Below are 18761 nucleotides of genomic sequence, written 5' to 3' on the forward strand. Positions count from 1 at the left end.
CTCATTCTCTCATGCGATTATCTTATACTCCATTGATTTCCGATTATTTTTCTGGGGGGAGGGATCTAGTTCAGCATTGCCTAACAGCCTGGAGCAATCTGTTAAGAAGAAGAAAGAGAAGAAGCAGAAGAGAAGAAAAGATATAGCAACCAGGGTAGTTTCATAAATTACTTTTCTTAACAGAACTAATTTAAACATTAAGGAGAAATCACACCATCCATTTAGGGCAAGCTGAGAGCCAAGAAACTAGGGGGCTTTTGTGGCAAACATGCAGATTGTTCCTCTTTATATAAGAAGCTTAGCTCTGGCTTTAGCTGTACATTATGTCACCATTGAATGCAGGGATCTGTGTAAATGGCCAGGAACAGAGCATTCAGTAAAACAGCCTTATCTAACAATCACCACCCTTTTCAAACCACAGTTCTCCCTTCTCAAAAGCTAAAAGGTCACTAAAGCAATGCTAAGTACATTTCTAATGCCCACTGTCTACATTTAACACTGGAAAACCTTCCAGGATTCCTGGCTTCATATTGTACTTGTTAATATAATGTCTGTCAGGAAGTCTCTCCAATATGAGCTGGAAGCAGCTCTCCCAGGTAAACACATCGCCAATAAATGCATCTATCTCTCTTGAAATTCTTGTCATGGGATTTCCCCATCCATTTAGACCAGTGTTTCCCAACCTTTTTTGGGCAAAGGCACACTTGTTTCATGAAAAAAATCTCGAGGCACACCACCATTAGAAAATGTTTAAAAAATTAACTCTGTGCCCATATTGACTATATATAAAGTAACTCTCTTTAATAGGAATCAAATAAACACAAAGAAAGTATTTTATAATTACTTTATTATGAAATAGTAAGTAAACAGAAATATGAAAAATTATAAAATACTTTATTCAGTGCGCCTTTTGTCCCTCTCCTCGAAATGCTCCAACTCAATGTTCCTCCGCGGGCTGGCCATTGGAGAGCCGTGACGCCCACACCGCAGCCCAATACAATATGAACCCTCCCCTCGCAAGCGGCAACCCCTCCACACTCCCCACCTTAAGCCTCCACATGCGCCCTGCCCAAAGAGATGCCCGCCCGCGCGCGAGGGGATCCTTTACCTCAGCATCCCGCCCCCCCCCCAAAAAAGGGCGGGAGACTGCGGTCCCTCAGAGGCTGGGCGTTAGGAAGAAGCAGCCGCCTTCATCCAAGCAGGAGCAGCAGCAGCTGTAGCTGTAGTAGCGTCAAGCTGTGCCGGGGACTCCGTGCCCATGAGGGGAGGGAGGGGAGAGAGAGGAGAGGCAGCAGGTTGCCCTCTTAAGTCACGCGCGCGCAGGCACCACCACGCATCCCTCGCGCCCTCTCGCAGAGCCCCTGCTCAGCACCTCCCGCCTCGGGGACGCCCGTCATGAGCTGCTGAGAGGCCGCCAAGCCTCCAGGCTGCTCCCATTCAGCCTTAGGCGCGCGCCCGCCTCGGGATAAGCGGTGCTGGGAGGCGGAGAGAGAGAGAGAGAGAGAGAGAGAGAGAGAGAGAGAGAGAGAGAGAGAGGACGCCGCTGGCCGCGTCCCACCCTCAGTCAGTCGGCTCGGAGCTACTGAGGAGAGGGAGGTGGGGACGACGGCGCGTCTGTTCCGCTCGGGGCCAGCGCGCCCCCGCCCCCCTCTCCAGAATCCCCAACTAAATACGATGCGCTAAGGGAGGGGGGAGAACCCACCCACAAAGAGGACGCCTTTCTGCAGGGCGCCTAAGGCCTCTTGCCGCCCGACTCGCCCGCCTCCCTCCCACGGCACACCAGGCAACGTCTCGCGGCACACTAGTGTGCCGCGGAACACTGGTTGGGAAACACTGATTTAGACCTTATGCTCTGCCTATTAGTTCAGATAACAGCCTTTTTCCACTGAAGTAACATGGCTTGTAGAATTAACATCAATTATACTTTAGTACTGCTCATGAATATCCTAGAGGAAATGTAAAGCATGAAGCCTTTTTTCCCACTGTAGGATGATGGCTTGCCAATCAGTGCTACATGATGACAGTATCACAGCTTTATCATTGTGTAGATTACTGGATAGATGGGGGTTAGGGAACTGCCAGCCCATTTGGTGGATCAGGCTGGCGAAACCATTTTGAACAACTTGAAACCCCCCAACTTTATTCTCAGTGATAGAATATTGATAAAAGATACCTGCTACTTCTAGTATTTGGTTGGATAGTGTTCTCGAAGCTACCAGCATGAGTTTGACTAAACTGCGGGAGGCAGTGGAAGACAGAAGTGCCTGGCATGCTCTGGACCATGGGGTCACGAAGAGTCGGACACGACTAAACGACTAAACAACAACAACAAAACTTCTTGTATTATAAAACAATGAGGAAAAAGTTCTCCCTATCCAATTGTCTGTACCATGCATAATCTTATACACCTGTTTTGCTCCTTGTTGCTTGTCTTCCCCCTGTAAACTAAAAGCCCCACACTTTAAAACATTTTCTCAAAGGAAAGTTGCACCCAGCCCCTTGATCAACTTGGTTGTCTTTTTCTGAATCTTTTCTGATTCTACAACATGCTTTTCAAGGGGCAGAGACCAAAATTCTACAAATATTCTAAGTATGGTCACACCATTATTTGGTATAATGACATTATGTTAATGGTAGTTTTGTTTTCATCATTAAATCATACCACCCGGCTCCCCATTGTTATGAGAGCATAAGTATGAGACATGCTTCTGATTTTAATTCAGCTAAAAAAACTACTGCATTTAGGATGTAATCCCAGAAGACATCATGGTGCTAGTCAACGTTAGTCATACTTAGAGTAGAACCACTGAGAAAAGTGGGCTTGCATTTCTTAAATCCATTGATTTAAATCAGTCTACTCTAGGTATGAATCTGGAAACTAATGTTGGACGTTATCCTTAACCAGGAAACCTTTTTCTCAACATTTTGGATTGGAATAAAAGTTTCATAGCTTTGTCATGACTAATAACATACCACAAGCAGCAGAAAGCTGCCAATCCTTTGGAACAGCAATATTTTTCTAATGATTTTGTGATGTTTTGCTAAACAAAAAAATGATGAGTTCATATTTGCAATTGCCAATATTGTACTTTTAATATTTGCACAGTAATGGCTTATAAAATTACTTGCAGTCCCCAAGCGAGCAGTTATTAATAGTAAACATTTTAGCAATCTTAAACTCATGGCAACAGAGAGTATTGTTTATTCCAAATACAAGCTTTTAAAAAAAGTTTCTGATTTTAAATGTGGAAAATACCATTATGTGCCTGTAATCTGAGCGGTGAGAAATCTAGCAGAAGCAATATGAGCTTCCTTTGAATGAACTGGAGACTTATGATGTCTTCATAACATTTTACTTTAATTGACACATATAGAAATAGAGTGACATACATAGGAACACAGGAATCTGCCTTATAACAAGTCAGGCCATTGGTCCATCTAGCTCAGTATTGTCTACACTGAGTGGCAGAAGTTCTCTAGGGTTTGAGATGGGAGACCTTCCCATTCCTATCTGCAGGCAGGGGTGCCAACTTGAATGAAATATCGTGGGGCCACAGGTAAGCCCATCCCCACATAATCGATCACATGATGCAGTGCACACACATCATTTGAATGGGAATGCCAATCATCTTTGTGGGGGCCTAACCCCATCAAATATTTTATTGTGGGGGCTGAAGCTCCCACAACCCTAGGAGTTGGGGATTGAAGCTAGGATTATCTACAGGCAAAACAGATCATCTATCACTGAGCCACAGCTACTCCACCTTATTATGTACTGAAAAGTACACAAGTAGAAGAAAACAGACATTCCCCGAAAAGCAGTTTAACTCATGCAAGGTAGCACTGTGTTTTAGAGATAATTGCCCCAGAACCAGTCTCTTCTCTCATTCCCTCTTAATTCCAAGCACTTATTGCACATCCCCCTGAGAAGCCTAGGTCCTCCACCTACGCAGGTCAATTGTCTATTCCAGCCACCATTAAAAGAACATCAACATTTTTGAGCCACAGCTGGGACTTTATAATCAGGTGACAATTTAGTACAAAACCCAACTGATAGGCCCATTCACACAGTTTACTCATCACCATCTATGCATGAGTAGTATTACAGAGCTGAGCGTTGTGAGGTATTCAAAGGACTCAGGCCACAAATTTGTACAAAATCAGAATATGCTAATTTATAAGCATAAAGGGTTGATTATGCTTTGAGGTGTGCCCAAGTGCCATATATACAAAGTTAACAAGGGGGTGCAGGACATCTGAGGCCCATCACAAAATATGCACTCGGTTCCCATGGAACACCCTTTAACAACACCCCAAGTTGTGCCAAGGTGAAATGCAAATATCACAATAAGGCATTAAAATAATACAATAACTTCTGAGAACATGAAAGATTTGAGTTGACGCTTTTTGTTTTGTTTTGGAAATGTGTTCTTTAAAAAATTAAGTGCTTCTTATAGGCTGGATTTTTGAACCTGCACGTATTTTCTTATAATGGCACCTTATTGATATCAATGGAACTTACTTTAATATGTTTATTTCCTTTCCTTTCCAGGATTACAATAAGAATGCATCCTTATTAACCCAATTAGGTGTGAGAATAACAAGCTATTCTCCCCATAAGCATGAATCTAAAGTCTGCATTCTAGATTAACATTTCTCTTCTTCCATAATATTTACAAAAGATTAATGTAGCATTTGTTCCCCCAGCATCTCTCTCTCCTTCTGGTACAATTCCCATGGCTTATAATTTTGTGGCTTAGAATTTAAGAAACTGTTTTCTTTTGATAATTTATGCTTTCAGGAGTACAGCTGGGGTGTTAAATTAATGTACATAGGGTGATGTGTGGTGTTGTGATTGCAGACTTCCATTCTAATATCCTGTCACCTCTCTGCAACATGCCTATATGAATATGTTTCCATGTTCATAGTCATAATCACTATGTTCTAAGAAGTCCCACATGCAAGATATTCAGCTGTGGATTAAGTCCTGAGCCAGAAACCTAAACAAAAAAATGAAAACATTGGAAGAATGAATTTCACGCTGGAGTTTATTTTACCTTGAAATTGTCTTCAAGTACTACATTCTCTGATGTTTGAACACTGATGTTCCTGCCCACAATATTTCACTGTCATATTGTTTTAAAGTTTCCAATAACATTTGCTACATAGTAATCAAAAATGTTTAACGAGTGGCTGTTATTCCTCACAACAGGTGAGGAATAAAACTCAACATTTATGAATATGTGTCAGGCCATATAAATTTGGCTTTAAATGGCTGTGAAGTGATTGTAATATTTAACATTTAACTATCTATTACATAAATCACTTTATTTGTAATTAGGTTGTCATCCATCTAAAGGAGGAGTGCAGAGTCATCCTGACAAGGGCTGTCTCTGAGCTTTTGGCCACTATTTTAAACTGTGACTCCTGTCTTGTTTAACTTGAGAGGCACAGTTCTTTCAAAAAGACTTCAGCTGAAGAAATTAAATGCCTTTTATCATTGCAAACAAACGTCTGCTAAGGGTAAGAATCTGATTTTGATAGACTATGGTCAGGCTGTTTCCCAGAAGAATTTTCAGAATACAATTCCAAATATACAGGGCACATTTCAGAAGGAAATTATATTGGCCCACTAAAATGAATGGAGCTAGCAGCCAGCAATGATGCAACAGTACAAAAATCTACAGATACATAAACAAAGATGTCCCTGCACAATTGAGTAGTAGCTATAGGGGTAATTTATACATTTTATCTCTTGGTTTCTTAAATACTCTCAACTAGTGTGCGGACTACCTCCAAGGAGAACGCTATGTTTATAGTGACTTTGGGTTATGCCCAAGCTTTGTCTCTGGTTATTAATTGGCAATGATTTTTTTCATATACTCAGGTCATCTATATAACACTACAGTCATCAAGGGATAAACATGGATGTGAACTCTGTTGCAGATGTTGATACAATTCTGAGTTACCTCACTAGCTTGACACTCTGACTTTTTAAAGCTTTCAGACAAACACAGACCAGATAAATTTCCGTATCTTGAAGCAGCTATTGATGATAAGAGTCCTTAGGTATTGAGGAAAGGTTGGTGTTTCCTGCATATGGGTGTTTTGAATGAACTGCCTTTAACTCTGTTACAAAGATAGAGGCAAGTGCATCTTGGAATTTGGCAAGAAAATTGAACTAGCCATGTGGCCAGAACCATTAAGAAGAAAGAAAGATAATCAGGAAAGGAGAATTTCAAGTATTCCAAAAGAAAGGAAAATAAATCAATGTAACATTTGTTATAATCTAGCAAAGCTAAAAGCTAAAAACAAACAAACACAAAAAATCCTGTTGAAAGAGTTCATGGCTATTAGAGGCAGGGAACATGGAAAAAAGAGAGGCGTATACCTAGACAGACTTATACAGTTAAAGAGTTATTTTGCTCCCTACCTTTCCTAATACTGGAAGTACAATTCATGGGTTCTGATCCAGAATTTATTCTTATATGGGCATATGTATTTATCTCATTTGATGCATCCATTTTGTGGCTTGATATTATTCTCAGATACTTTTAGAAAGTCCCAATTGTAAGAGTGCTTGTATATTTTAGAAATAGGACATCAGAAATGACCCCACAGTAAAATTCAGCCCAGCGTTGTTGCTTTTGAACCATGTAAATTTAAGATGTTCCAAAATTCAGTGCAATGCATTTTAAGTGGCCAGGACAAACCATCCAACTAATAGGATAGGAGGCATGGATATGGACTGATTGTATTTCTCCAAAACAATGGTGTGATTCAAAAGGGCAGAGCTTGGGTTATTTATGCAGCAGTCCACATGAAATAAATTATCAACTAGTGAAGGTAATTTGCCTTGGGGTTTTGTTGCAGAGATTGCAGGACAGCATTCCTTATTTATGATTTGACAACAATATTGCTCTGGGCTTATGATGAGCACACATTTTGGTATAATTATATTGCAGTGATTCTCCATGTTCTTAAGAGCAAATTAGTTTAATATTATAATCCTTTGTGTGAGCTTGTGTGTGTGTGTGTGTGTGTGTGTGTGTGTGAGAGAGAGAGAGAGAGAGAGAGAGAGAGAGAGAGAGAGAGAAGGGGATATGGCATTTTAATCCTAAGAAACAAGCATTTTAAAATGAATTTGCTAAGCAAAACTCAGTGGCGGCAGTGCATATCACATGACAGGCCTACCTCAGCAGCATATCATGAAATATAGATTTTCAGATGAGGGAGAGTTTTTGGATGTTTAAGCACATCGTTCAAAGGATAAACATTATTTTTATCTTGAGAAATAGATTTTTAGTTTCTGAACGAAACAATTTAGGGACCTCCATTACCTTATGTTCTGATTGCATATAAGATTCCCACCCCCAGCTTTAACCCATAATACAGAGGGATGCATTTAATGAAGTCATTACAGTGGTACCTCAAGTTAAGAACTTAATTCATTCCAGAGGTCCGTTCTTAACCTGAGGCATTCTTTCGCTAATGGGGCCTCCTGCTGCTGCTGCCGCTGCACTGCTGGTGCACGATTTCTGTTCTTATCCTGGAGCAAAGTTCTTAACCTGGAGCAACCACTTCCTGGTTAATAGAGTTTGTAACTCGAAGCATCTCTAACCCGAAGCATCTATAACCCGAGGTACCACTGTATTGGAGAGCAGCGCCAGATTTACATATAAGCTAAACAAGCTATAGCTTAGGGCCCCTCTCTCTTGGGGACCCCCCAAAAATTAAAGGGGGAAAAATGGGTGTACATTTCCAAAATATAAGCTAAAAAGCAAAATACAACCTACATACAGCAACAGTATTTTGTGTTGTGTAGGCTCCTATGATGTAAGTAAGCCTGCTATATGAAGGGCCCCATTGCCTTCAGTAGCTTATGGCTTCATCAAACCTAAATTCAGCCCTGTTGGAGAGGAACAGCTTCCCTCCATGCAATGGTGCCTCTTTTCTCCCTCCACAATCTGCTCTGGATTTCTCCCAACCCATCGGTGCAGATGTGGGGTGGAATGGGGTATGAGGGATGTGCAGTGTAGTGCAGCCACATCTACTCCATACATTTAAAATACACTTATACTAATTTCACAATTATGGCTCCCCCCATATAATCCTGGGAGCTTTAGTTTGTTAATGGCACTGGGAAGTGTAGCTTCATAAGGGGTCCCCCCCAACAACAACTTGGGGGGAGGTTGTGGGTCATTGCTCACACAATGGAATTTACCAAGCTGAAGTCAACCCACAGTAGTGTCATCAAATATATGTTATTCAAGAAAAGAAAAGAAAAGAAAAAAACTATCATGCTACAGATGAAGTTCAGAATTAATTCACATTTTTTATCCTTGTTTGGAGTGAACTTTGTTTAAAGACTGGAAGAAAGCATCCAAACAGAGGTATGTATTCCTTTCTTGTCTGGAATTTACAATGACTTGATGGGTGACTAGAGTGTGCATACTGCTCTAGCAGGTTCCTCTCCTCTCCCTCCCAGTGTTCTGGTCTGGCAAATTCACGGGACAAGGAAGCTGCTGTTGTAACTCAACTATGCTTGGATGTTCCCTGCCACCTAAAACAATCTAGGAGGCACTTGTGTTCAAAAGATGCACTTGTGTTAAATGGCCTTCATACAAAAGGGAAGCACCATACAATATATGTGTGCATTTAACTTGTAGACACATACAGAGTCTGTTATCCTTGTTGTAATTGAGGATTTTCTTCTCTCCCTCTTGTTCTCTTGCCAGAGCATTTGCTAACTTCGGCAGCTAGCAAAACTAGGGAATTGTTTGTGGAAGCAAATGCTGTCCTAAATTAATTTTTAATACTTCTGAGATAACTGTGTAAAGAATGTTTAGTTTTTTATAGTTTGGTACTTGGTTAATGTTTTATGCATAGTTGTATCAAGTATAATTTTGAAATTTTGTATTTATATTTGTTCTGATTGGTGTCATGGATTTGTAGTTACGGCCAAAGCACACCATTAAACATGGAATAATAATGCATTCAAATTAACAATGCTTCGTGGTGTCTGCAGTTGTTTGGTTACAGGTCGTATTTATTTTTAATTGCATAAAACTTAGGCAATTAACACGACAGCCTGTAGTCCTATATATTTTCTTAAATTAAAGTTTTGCATTATTAACCAATAGAGAATATTTTCAAGAAGAATCCTAAGTAGCATATGGGTTGTTTGAAGCATAAATCTCACATACCAAATGTTATCCCAATAATCTTTTGCATATTGTATATGTAAATAGTCAATTCTCTCTGTGTAATGAATTCTTATGTTTCCCAATAAACAACTTAAACCAAAAGTTTTATATCTAGGAGTAGCACATGTGCTCTTGATGGCACACAGGCCATATGTTTGAAGAAGTTTTGACATAAATTAGTAAAAGAATTTATAAACATGAAACTCAGAAGGCAGCTACTTGCTTTTTCAGTGAGCCTTGCTTATAATGTTAAAGCAATGAGGAAAGGGAGAATGACTTTGGCAAAACTTTCTGTCTCCTGTTCATTTCAAAGCAGTCCAGATGCATTAGGCTTCCTAATACATTTCACTTCAGTTATCAGAGTCCTTAATTTGCCAAGGGAAGCATTAGAGGACAAACCACTGGTGAAACAGCTGTCTTATATCAGGGACACATCACCTTCCATCTTTTGCAAACAATTCTCACAGAAGGGAGAATCTGTTTTTACAGCCCTGTGGCATTTACAGTCTATTCCTACAAAAAAGAAAAAGAAAGAAAAGAGAAGCATTTTAAGGTTTTAGAAAACACAAGGACACATCGAAGGGCAATCACCTACACATTTCACAGGGTTTTGCTTTTTAGATGAAAGGTTTTAAAGGAAGCTATTGAAAGTGTAGGGTGCTAGAGTTAGGAAAGCAGAGGAATGGTGCATTGGCTGCCTTGCAAATCAAGCAAACGTGCATGGTTACATAAGCTGAAAGAAGCATGGGGCACTTGGGTACAGTGGGAAAGGAAGCTTAAATAAGCTGCTCTTCCTGATTTTTCACACACCCTATCAAAAACATTCATTGGGAGAGGTTCCCCAACTTGAGAGAGAGAGAGAGAGAGAGAGAGAGAGAGAGAGAGAGAGAGAGAGAGAAGACCTGAACAAGACAAAACTATATCAATACGGGACAACCCTATATTCTACAGAACAGGGGCAATGCTAGCTGGTTTCAAGGTCCAAGCCATATCCTGTTATGTGTGCATATTTCTTTCTTCTTCTTCTTTTTTAAAAAAAGAAGCTCTGGAATATGGTTGGATAGTTACTCTCTCCAGCCTAAGTTATGTCTTTCTCTTTATCATGTCAAGTAGTGGAACATCTTTCCTCTAGAGACTGCCTGCTTCACTGATGAATTTCAGAAATCTACTTAAAACCATGTTTTCATGTAGGCATTTGAGCAAAGATGATTACTTGGATATTATAATTTAAGGCTGCTGTAGAATTTGGTTTAATGGTCTGATTAATGTTTTATTTTTTATCTGTATTATGTGTTTCATTAACCACCCTGAGATCCTGAGATCCAGAACAGAGATCCAGAAATAAAATCAAACACATAAATAATACATTGACAATCACTGCCCTTCTTGACATCCTCTTTATTGTTCATCCATGATCCATATTCATGATTATAGCCAGAGAGTGCTCTTCAATCTCACTTTCAATACTGTTTCTGCCTGCAAAAGTTTTGGGGTGGGCATACTCCTTTGTGTCCAATCTGTGTATGTCTCATTGGTTTTCTGTTGAAATGATACATTGCAGAAAACATCCACAAAAAACCCCACACCAGTCTGAAGGGGCCTTCAGGCATCATTCACTTGGGCGCTTATCACATATCATGGCACAATATGCAATATTACATTTCTCGTCAAGCTACACAGACTACAAGTATTTCTAATTTCCCTACAACAGAGAATGTAAGCACTGTGTCGCTGCCCAGCAGTAAAGGATATAATCCCCATTCTGTGATTGCAGGGAATTCTAAATAAGCCAGCAGAGAGCTAATGATTTACTAGCATCAGAAGCTAGGCCTACTGTGCCCAGTCCTCCCTCTCATCCACGTTATTGCAATGGCAGGAATGAAGAACTAAAGAGCTGAAGAGTATTTGCTGAAGGGAGCAGCTAGCACCCTAGAAAACAGGAATAAATTTTTTAAAGGCTTTTGACAGAATGAAAAACTAGGATGAAATTTAAGAGACAAAGCAAAGTACTGCAATTAGGCCAAACTGTTCAAATGAACAGTTAGTGAATGTGTGAATGTGCCTAAATTGGCAATAGAGGTGGGGTAGAAATCTGATGCATTTAATGGTGAATCTACCTAATTCCCTTTTTCCAAAGCAATACAAAAATGGAAACAGAGCCATTTTTCAAAATTCGTCCTTTTCAGAATTTTCCAATGCAGTAATTCAGCCATAAGTGCTGGCTTTATGGGGCCATGGGTGCCCATGCACCAACAAAATTCCCCATGAAGGGGCCAGGCACCCACAAATTTTGGTGCCAGGGCCATGCATGCTGCATGGCACCCACAGCCCTGGGCACCCATGGTCGTAGGACCAAGCTGGCACTCCTGACTCCAGCCAAGTATTGCATACCAAAAAGTGTAAATAAAAATGCATGTATTGGTGAAAATAACACCAAAAATGCTTTATTTTAGGGGGAAATTGAAAAAAGTATATTATACAAAATTGTATGAGGGCCATTTTTTGTTTCTGAAAATCACAAACTGATATAGAAATGTGGAGACTCGAACAATGTGAAACTGAGTGAAACTAAAATTAACAAATTCATGCATTCTTACTTGGTAGTACTGCATGTTTTTCTTCAAATCCCTGAAGGGCTGCCACTTAAAGTGAGTGAACACTTGTCCTCTGTTTCCCCAAAGGAAACAACTATTAAGTATAATAGTATAACTTACAGGAGGGTTGATTAGTTGACTTTTGGCAGAAACTTCTTAACTGTAAAAGGAATAATCAGAGAAAGGAAACAATAATCATGGGGTGGGAGTTCTCGTTTTCTGGAGGTCTCTAAGCAGAAATCAGTCACCAGGGGATGGTCTAGGGATGTATTGATGCGAGGCTACATGGCCTGCAACACCTCCTCCAAATATACAGTTCTATGAGAAAAGAGCTGGGAAGTGGAATCTTCCCAAACTGTCTCATTCAAAGTTCTTCAGCCCAGTTACTCAGTGTTCCTGCTGCGGCAGCAGTTGAGACTAATTTCTTTTGTAGATGTAGAAAAAGAATGTAACCCTGCTTCTTCATCCAACTGGCAGTAAAAGTAGGCTTCTTCCCAGCTCCTTTTCTCACTTAAATCAACATCTTGCCAGCTTTCACAACACCTCTGCTGACCTGAACTGTACCCGTATCACAGGAGATAACAATTTGTGAAGCAACTTGGTCCCAGACCATTTAGAGATATTTAGGTTACAACCAACATGTTCAATTCTCTTTGAATCTTTCGAGAAAGCAACATGCCTCCCTGATCAGAAGTGCAAAGCACTGCAAGGCTTACCTTAATAGGCAGCCACTGTGTCATTTTACCTTCTGTTTCTAGGGCTTGCAAGGTGTTGGTGCAGTTTAATAAGCTATTTACTTTCTGGGGGCAGTGGGGGGGATGGTATAATAGGGCAACTGCATGCCTTCCCATCTTCACCAGACAGTTGACTTGTGCAGTTTCTCTGTATCACAAGTGGGAACCTCAGGCCTGTGGTCCAAATGAGACGTACAATGCCTCTCTGTTTGAGCCTCCTTGGCTGGACTGTGTCCTTGAACTGTGATAATGCTTCTTACTTGCTTGAATGGAGGATAGGGAGGTGTGAGTGTGTGCACAACCTGGATTACTTGATCCACAGAACCTGCTAAATTGAAGGTTTTGTTCCAATGGAAGTTGGTTTGAAAACTCAGTGAATTTTCACTCTGTGAATTTCTTCTGCATATAATGTGGTATGCACACTTACAAAACCAGTATTCACAAAGACTAATAGGCACCCAAAGAACTAGAGAGGCAAGATGTTACACCACCAGAAAGTAAAAGCTTTATTCAAAATATTAGCAAGGCATGTAGGGTAAATTACTGTAGTGCTACTCTAGGTTGCTGCTTAATTGCAGTCCCGATGAAGCATATTATTTTCTGAGCATAAGTGCATATTTCTTTTGCTGGCTGTGGTTAGAAATGCTTAGGCTCCTTCAGTGTAGCGTGATTCTGGATCTGTGTTGGTTGAGATTACTGCTTCAGTAGAATTGCTAATAACAAATAGTGGGGGGGGGGGATCTGTTTCTCCTTTAAGCAGCAAGAACTAGCAGCACATTAAAAAAATCTTAGAACATTTGTATTCATGCACCGAAATGGATGTAAATCAAAACTGTGATGCACTACTGCATGTCCGATATGCTTTATAGAGATAAGAAAATCCTATTACAAATGCTGATTTTTCACATTTATTATGGATCGTGGTCAATAATCACTGAATGTTAAAATCTGAACAAGAGGACACAACATTTCACTGACATTGCTTTCAGAAACTGATGTGAGGCCCAGATATTTCCTAGCAGTTTTTTCACTGAGTATATATATATATATATATATATATATATATATGCTTTCGTAGATTTTCACGGGTACAGGAATGCAGGTTTTGGTGTCCTCGGGTGTCTTCCCGTGTAAAAGTTGGGGTGTCTAGGCGACGTTTCGACGAGGTCTCACTCGTCATCTTCAGGCTGGTGCTTTCGGCTTCTTGTTACTGGAACAGAGCAGGATCTCAGTGTTTGAGTTCCTATAAATACTGTTGAGGGGGTGTGGTGTATAGCCTCCAATGTTCTGGGCAGAGAGGAAGTTCCCAGGCTAGTGTGCCTTTTCTTCTTTTGTTCCTTAATTACTTGAGGGATATCTTGAGTGATTTCTTGAGTGATATCCTGAGTACCACTTAGGTGGGTCATTAGGTGTGGATTAGTTGCTAAAGTCTTTGTGTCTTGACCTCTTGAACTTTGTGAAGAGTTTTTCTGAGAAGATGGCTGTACTGCACTTAGTTGTGCTCTGGCTTGGCTTCGTGTATAGGGTCTATGAAATACCCTGCAAAGTCTGCCCAGCCACGTACATTGGACAAACAAACAGACGAATAAATGCACGTATCGCAGAACACAAGAATGCCGTCAAAAAAGAAGAAAAAACTTCCTCTCTTTTCCAACACATGAAAGAAACAGGACACGAAATTAATTTTGCAGATTCCAAATTGCTCTTTAACATGGAACATCACCACAAGAGAATAATCATGGAAGCCATCGAGATAGAGAAACACCCTCACAACATGAACAAACGTGACGACACATCCCGCTTGCCAGACATCTGGAAATTAGCCCTCCCCACAAAAACTGACACCAGATCCAGAGGCACACAGAACGCCATCACCAATCAACCACACCAGACCCAAACCCAAACCCAGACCCTCTCCACAGATAAATTACAGACACCATCCAGTAGCCAAACCATGGTGGCACCTCCGGATGCTGCACCCCCCTGCAATCCCTACACAGATCTGGCTGACACAGGCCACAAAACCACAGCTCGCCCCTATACACGAAGCCAAGCCAGAGCACAACTAAGTGCAGTACAGCCATCTTCTCAGAAAAACTCTTCACAAAGTTCAAGAGGTCAAGACACAAAGACTTTAGCAACTAATCCACACCTAATGACCCACCTAAGTGGTACTCAGGATATCACTCAAGAAATCACTCAAGATATCCCTCAAGTAATTAAGGAACAAAAGAAGAAAAGGCACACTAGCCTGGGAACTTCCTCTCTGCCCAGAACATTGGAGGCTATACACCACACCCCCTCAACAGTATTTATAGGAACTCAAACACTGAGATCCTGCTCTGTTCCAGTAACAAGAAGCCGAAAGCACCAGCCTGAAGATGACGAGTGAGACCTCGTCGAAACGTCGCCTAGACACCCCAACTTTTACACGGGAAGACACCCGAGGACACCAAAACCATATATATATATATATATATATATATACTGGGTCATGTAAATCTGAACAAGTTAACCTAAAATTCTGTTCAATATAATTTACACGAACTGCCAAGAACCACCATAAGGTGACCACCCCCCCAAAAAAAAAACTGTAGAAGAAATGCTATGAAGAGTATCATTTTTGTTCCCTTGTTAGATGAATCTCGTTAATTGGTCCATAGCAGCTAGTAATGGACCAGTTGGGCTTGAGGGAGAAATTTGATACAATTCACATTTAAAGAGGAAGCTTTTTAATTCTTACTTAAACTGAAAAGCAGCTATCCCTTGAAGTTTGCCTTTGTCAGAATTTTACAATGCAGTTTTCCAGCTAAGTAATGTGTACCAAAATACACATACCAGGGTAAACTGTGCATGTATAAATGTATATCTTAGTATATACAGTGTATTTTATTAGGGAAAATTGATTTTCAAAAATGTGTATATTAGGCAACATTACATACAAGCATGTATGTTAGAAGAATTGTGCACCAAAATTCTGATGAATTTTCAGCAGCACTTTTTAAAAATAATAACCACAAGCTGTTGTGCAAATGCAGAGAATTGAACTTGAGATTTATTTATTTATTTAAAATGAGAAACTGGGAGAAGCTGAAATTCACCCATCTCTACAGCTAGTCTTTCTCAGCCTGGTGCTTTCCAGATGTTTCGGACTGCAGTGTCCATCAGCCTCAGAAAATATGGCTGAGAATAATGGGAGCTACAATTCAAAACATCTGGAGGGAAGCAGGTTGGTGAAGGCTGCTATGGACACTTAAATAAATCTACCTTTAGGAGCTACACAAATAATGAGGGAAACCAAGAGCCCCAGAAAGCCACAGACTGGGAAGGCATGGAGATGTGAATTTCCTTCCCTATGAGACATGGCAAGAGCATAAGCTGTATCTGGGGCACCAGCACAGAATCCAGCTATTTGTTAATTTGTTTGGAGAGTTCTATATTGCCCTTGTAGTGCCTACAGAGTGCACTACTCAGAGTGGCTTACAACAATCTAAAAATTGCAGTCATAAAAAACACAATAAAAAATACAACAATAAAAGTCTATTAAATACACAACATTAAAAATACATCAATGGCAGAGACCACAGATAAAACCTGAACTTTACAACCGATAGTTAGCAGGCAAAGACCTTCTGGAATAAAAATGTCTTTACCTGCTGGTGAAAGATAGCCAAAGGAAGATTTCCCCCCCCCCTACTCCTATCAAATGTAGTACACTTTCTTTTCATGATAGACTAAGGAGACATTTCCATTAACTTCTTTCTGCATATGGAGTCAGGAAAAAGCAAGAATAAGATGCAACAGCATGGCCAATAAGTTTTAGCCTTAAACAAGCCTTAAAACAATCTCACCCCCTCCCAAGTTGCTTTTTCAGCTGGGGCCTTTTTTCAGCTGGAACTCGCCAGAACTCAGTTCTGACACCTCTCAAGTGGGTGCCATTGCCATTATATGAGCTCAAGGGAGGAGTTCATGGTAACTTCAAGCACCTATTTTTCTAGAAAAATAGCACTGGCTATCACCATTGTAATGACGGAAGCCAGGAGCTTTCAGGGTCCATTTCATGGCAAGCATCATGATAAGGAGTATACCACATTGGGGTGGGGTAACTGGGTTTGCCATTTAGGCTTTAGAGTGCCTATACTTATTGATCTTCAGTTCTCTCTTATTTTAATATTCTAATTTTTTGGCCTTTAAGTTTGTCTGTCAAACATGTGGTGTAGGGCAGAGAGAGATATTTATGTAGATAAGACTGGAGTGCTGCCACTGTTGGCATCCATTTGCCTTGGGAGACAATGGAGGAGTGCGCCTTAGGGTGTGAAGTCAAACTGTTGGAAGGTTGAAGCACCTGATGTGGCTATAGGGCCTGATACAGGAGAGACATGATTTGTTGCAACTGGGGCAGATGAAGGCATTTGGTTTTGCTGATACAGATGCACCATGGAGTGCATGGATGCTCATATCAGTAGAACCCTGCGCAGGAGAAGATATGGTAGTAGACACTGATGCATCACATGATGAGAAGCCAACTTAGACATATCATGATATCCTACCTTCCAATCCTTCATCCAATCCTATGGTTCACGGCAGACATGTCAGTAATCCGTCAGTTATGCTGTGCTGCTCATAAATGCCAGGTCAACAAACAGTGAAAACAAGACAAAACATTGCTATCCAGGATTTAATCCTGGATGAAGATGCTGATTTGGCCTGAATTACAGAGGATTGGAAAGAAGGGTGGGGTGAACTTATCCCACTTTGCCCAACAGCTTTCCAGATGTATGAATAACATCACTGACAGACAATACCATTGATAGTTTGGCGAAAGGGAGCGCTATCCAACAATAAAGTAAATATGAGTGTTGTGTGGGGTTGTGATCTTGAAAGAGATCATGGGTCTTCCTAGTGTGCCAGCCCATTATTTCTTGAACCGATGGTCCTGGAGATGATGTTGAACACCCCGTGACTTTTTAAATTATTTTTTCTATTGATTTTAACATATAAATTATAAAATGTACCACAAAACTTATCACTTATACAATCTTTTTAGACTTCCATCAGCACCTCTGATGATCCACCGTTTTAACCACTTCTTAACTTCATATTGCCTTTACATCTCTTAACAAATCATCCTTCCCCTTCTCCATTTTTGCAATACTTCCAATAATACTCGTCACAAAACTTCTGGCAAACCTACAAACGTCGTCTGATCTTCACAAATACTTTTCAAGTAGTCCGTAAATTTACTCCAGTCTTCAGTGAATTTCTGGTCCCGCCGGTTTCGAATCCTTCCTGTTAGTTTATCTAATTCTGCATAGTCCATTAACTTCATTGAACACCCCATGACTTAGAGTCTCAAATGATAATTGTTTAGCACTTGAAAATGACACTTTATTCTGTATGGGAGCATTCCTCCAACTGCTACGAAAGGTACCTAATTTTCTCTGTCTGTTTTCCTTTCCCTTTTTTTGCATAACATAACACCTACAATTTCCCTGGCACAACACCTAAAATTAGCCTGCACCTTTGCTGCCTAGTTTCTCAGGCTTCTTGTTTTCTGCCTTTGGAACCTGTGCATTATGTCCAAAGGAAAGAAACAGACCTGGGTAACAACCAGCTTTTGTACTTTCAGAGGTTGGACATCAGCCATTATTAATGCTTCTTGTTCCCAGGGAACCTTAGTGTGACCTGATACCTGCCTAGCACATAAAAGCTCCTTTGAGTATTTGTAGCCTCGTCTCCCTTTCCATCTTGAGAGTGTGACTTGATGCAGAGCTGCTGCTGCTGCTGCCTAATTTCTTATCCATCCTTCACCATAAGGTCTCAGTGTGGGTTGCAGCAATCTAAAAATTGATATTTAAAGGAGTTGTAAAATATTACTTTCTTTAGCATCAACCACCCTCCCCTCTCCCACTGCAATTGATCAGTTTACCATTGAGCCTGATTAAGAATTCTGGATAATTCAGAAACTTGCACCCTGTTCTGTAATATTTTCATTGACCTAATGCAGGTATTTATCACATTCCAGAATTTGAATATTCACCAATTCTTCCAATCATGCCTAATGGGGCAAACGATCCCTAGTACATGAGCTTCCAGCTTGGTTCTCTCACATGAATTGAGATGTTTCCACTTGCTTAAAAACTTTGATTTGCTTCTTTCAAGCATGTGGTTTTAAATACTTGCACTCCATTGGCAACTACAGATTTCTGTGAGATTTCACAGTGCAA

This window comes from Podarcis melisellensis (assembly GCF_964234715.1).
Source record: "Podarcis melisellensis genome assembly, chromosome: 9".
Classification (NCBI taxonomy): Eukaryota; Metazoa; Chordata; class Lepidosauria; order Squamata; family Lacertidae; genus Podarcis; species Podarcis melisellensis.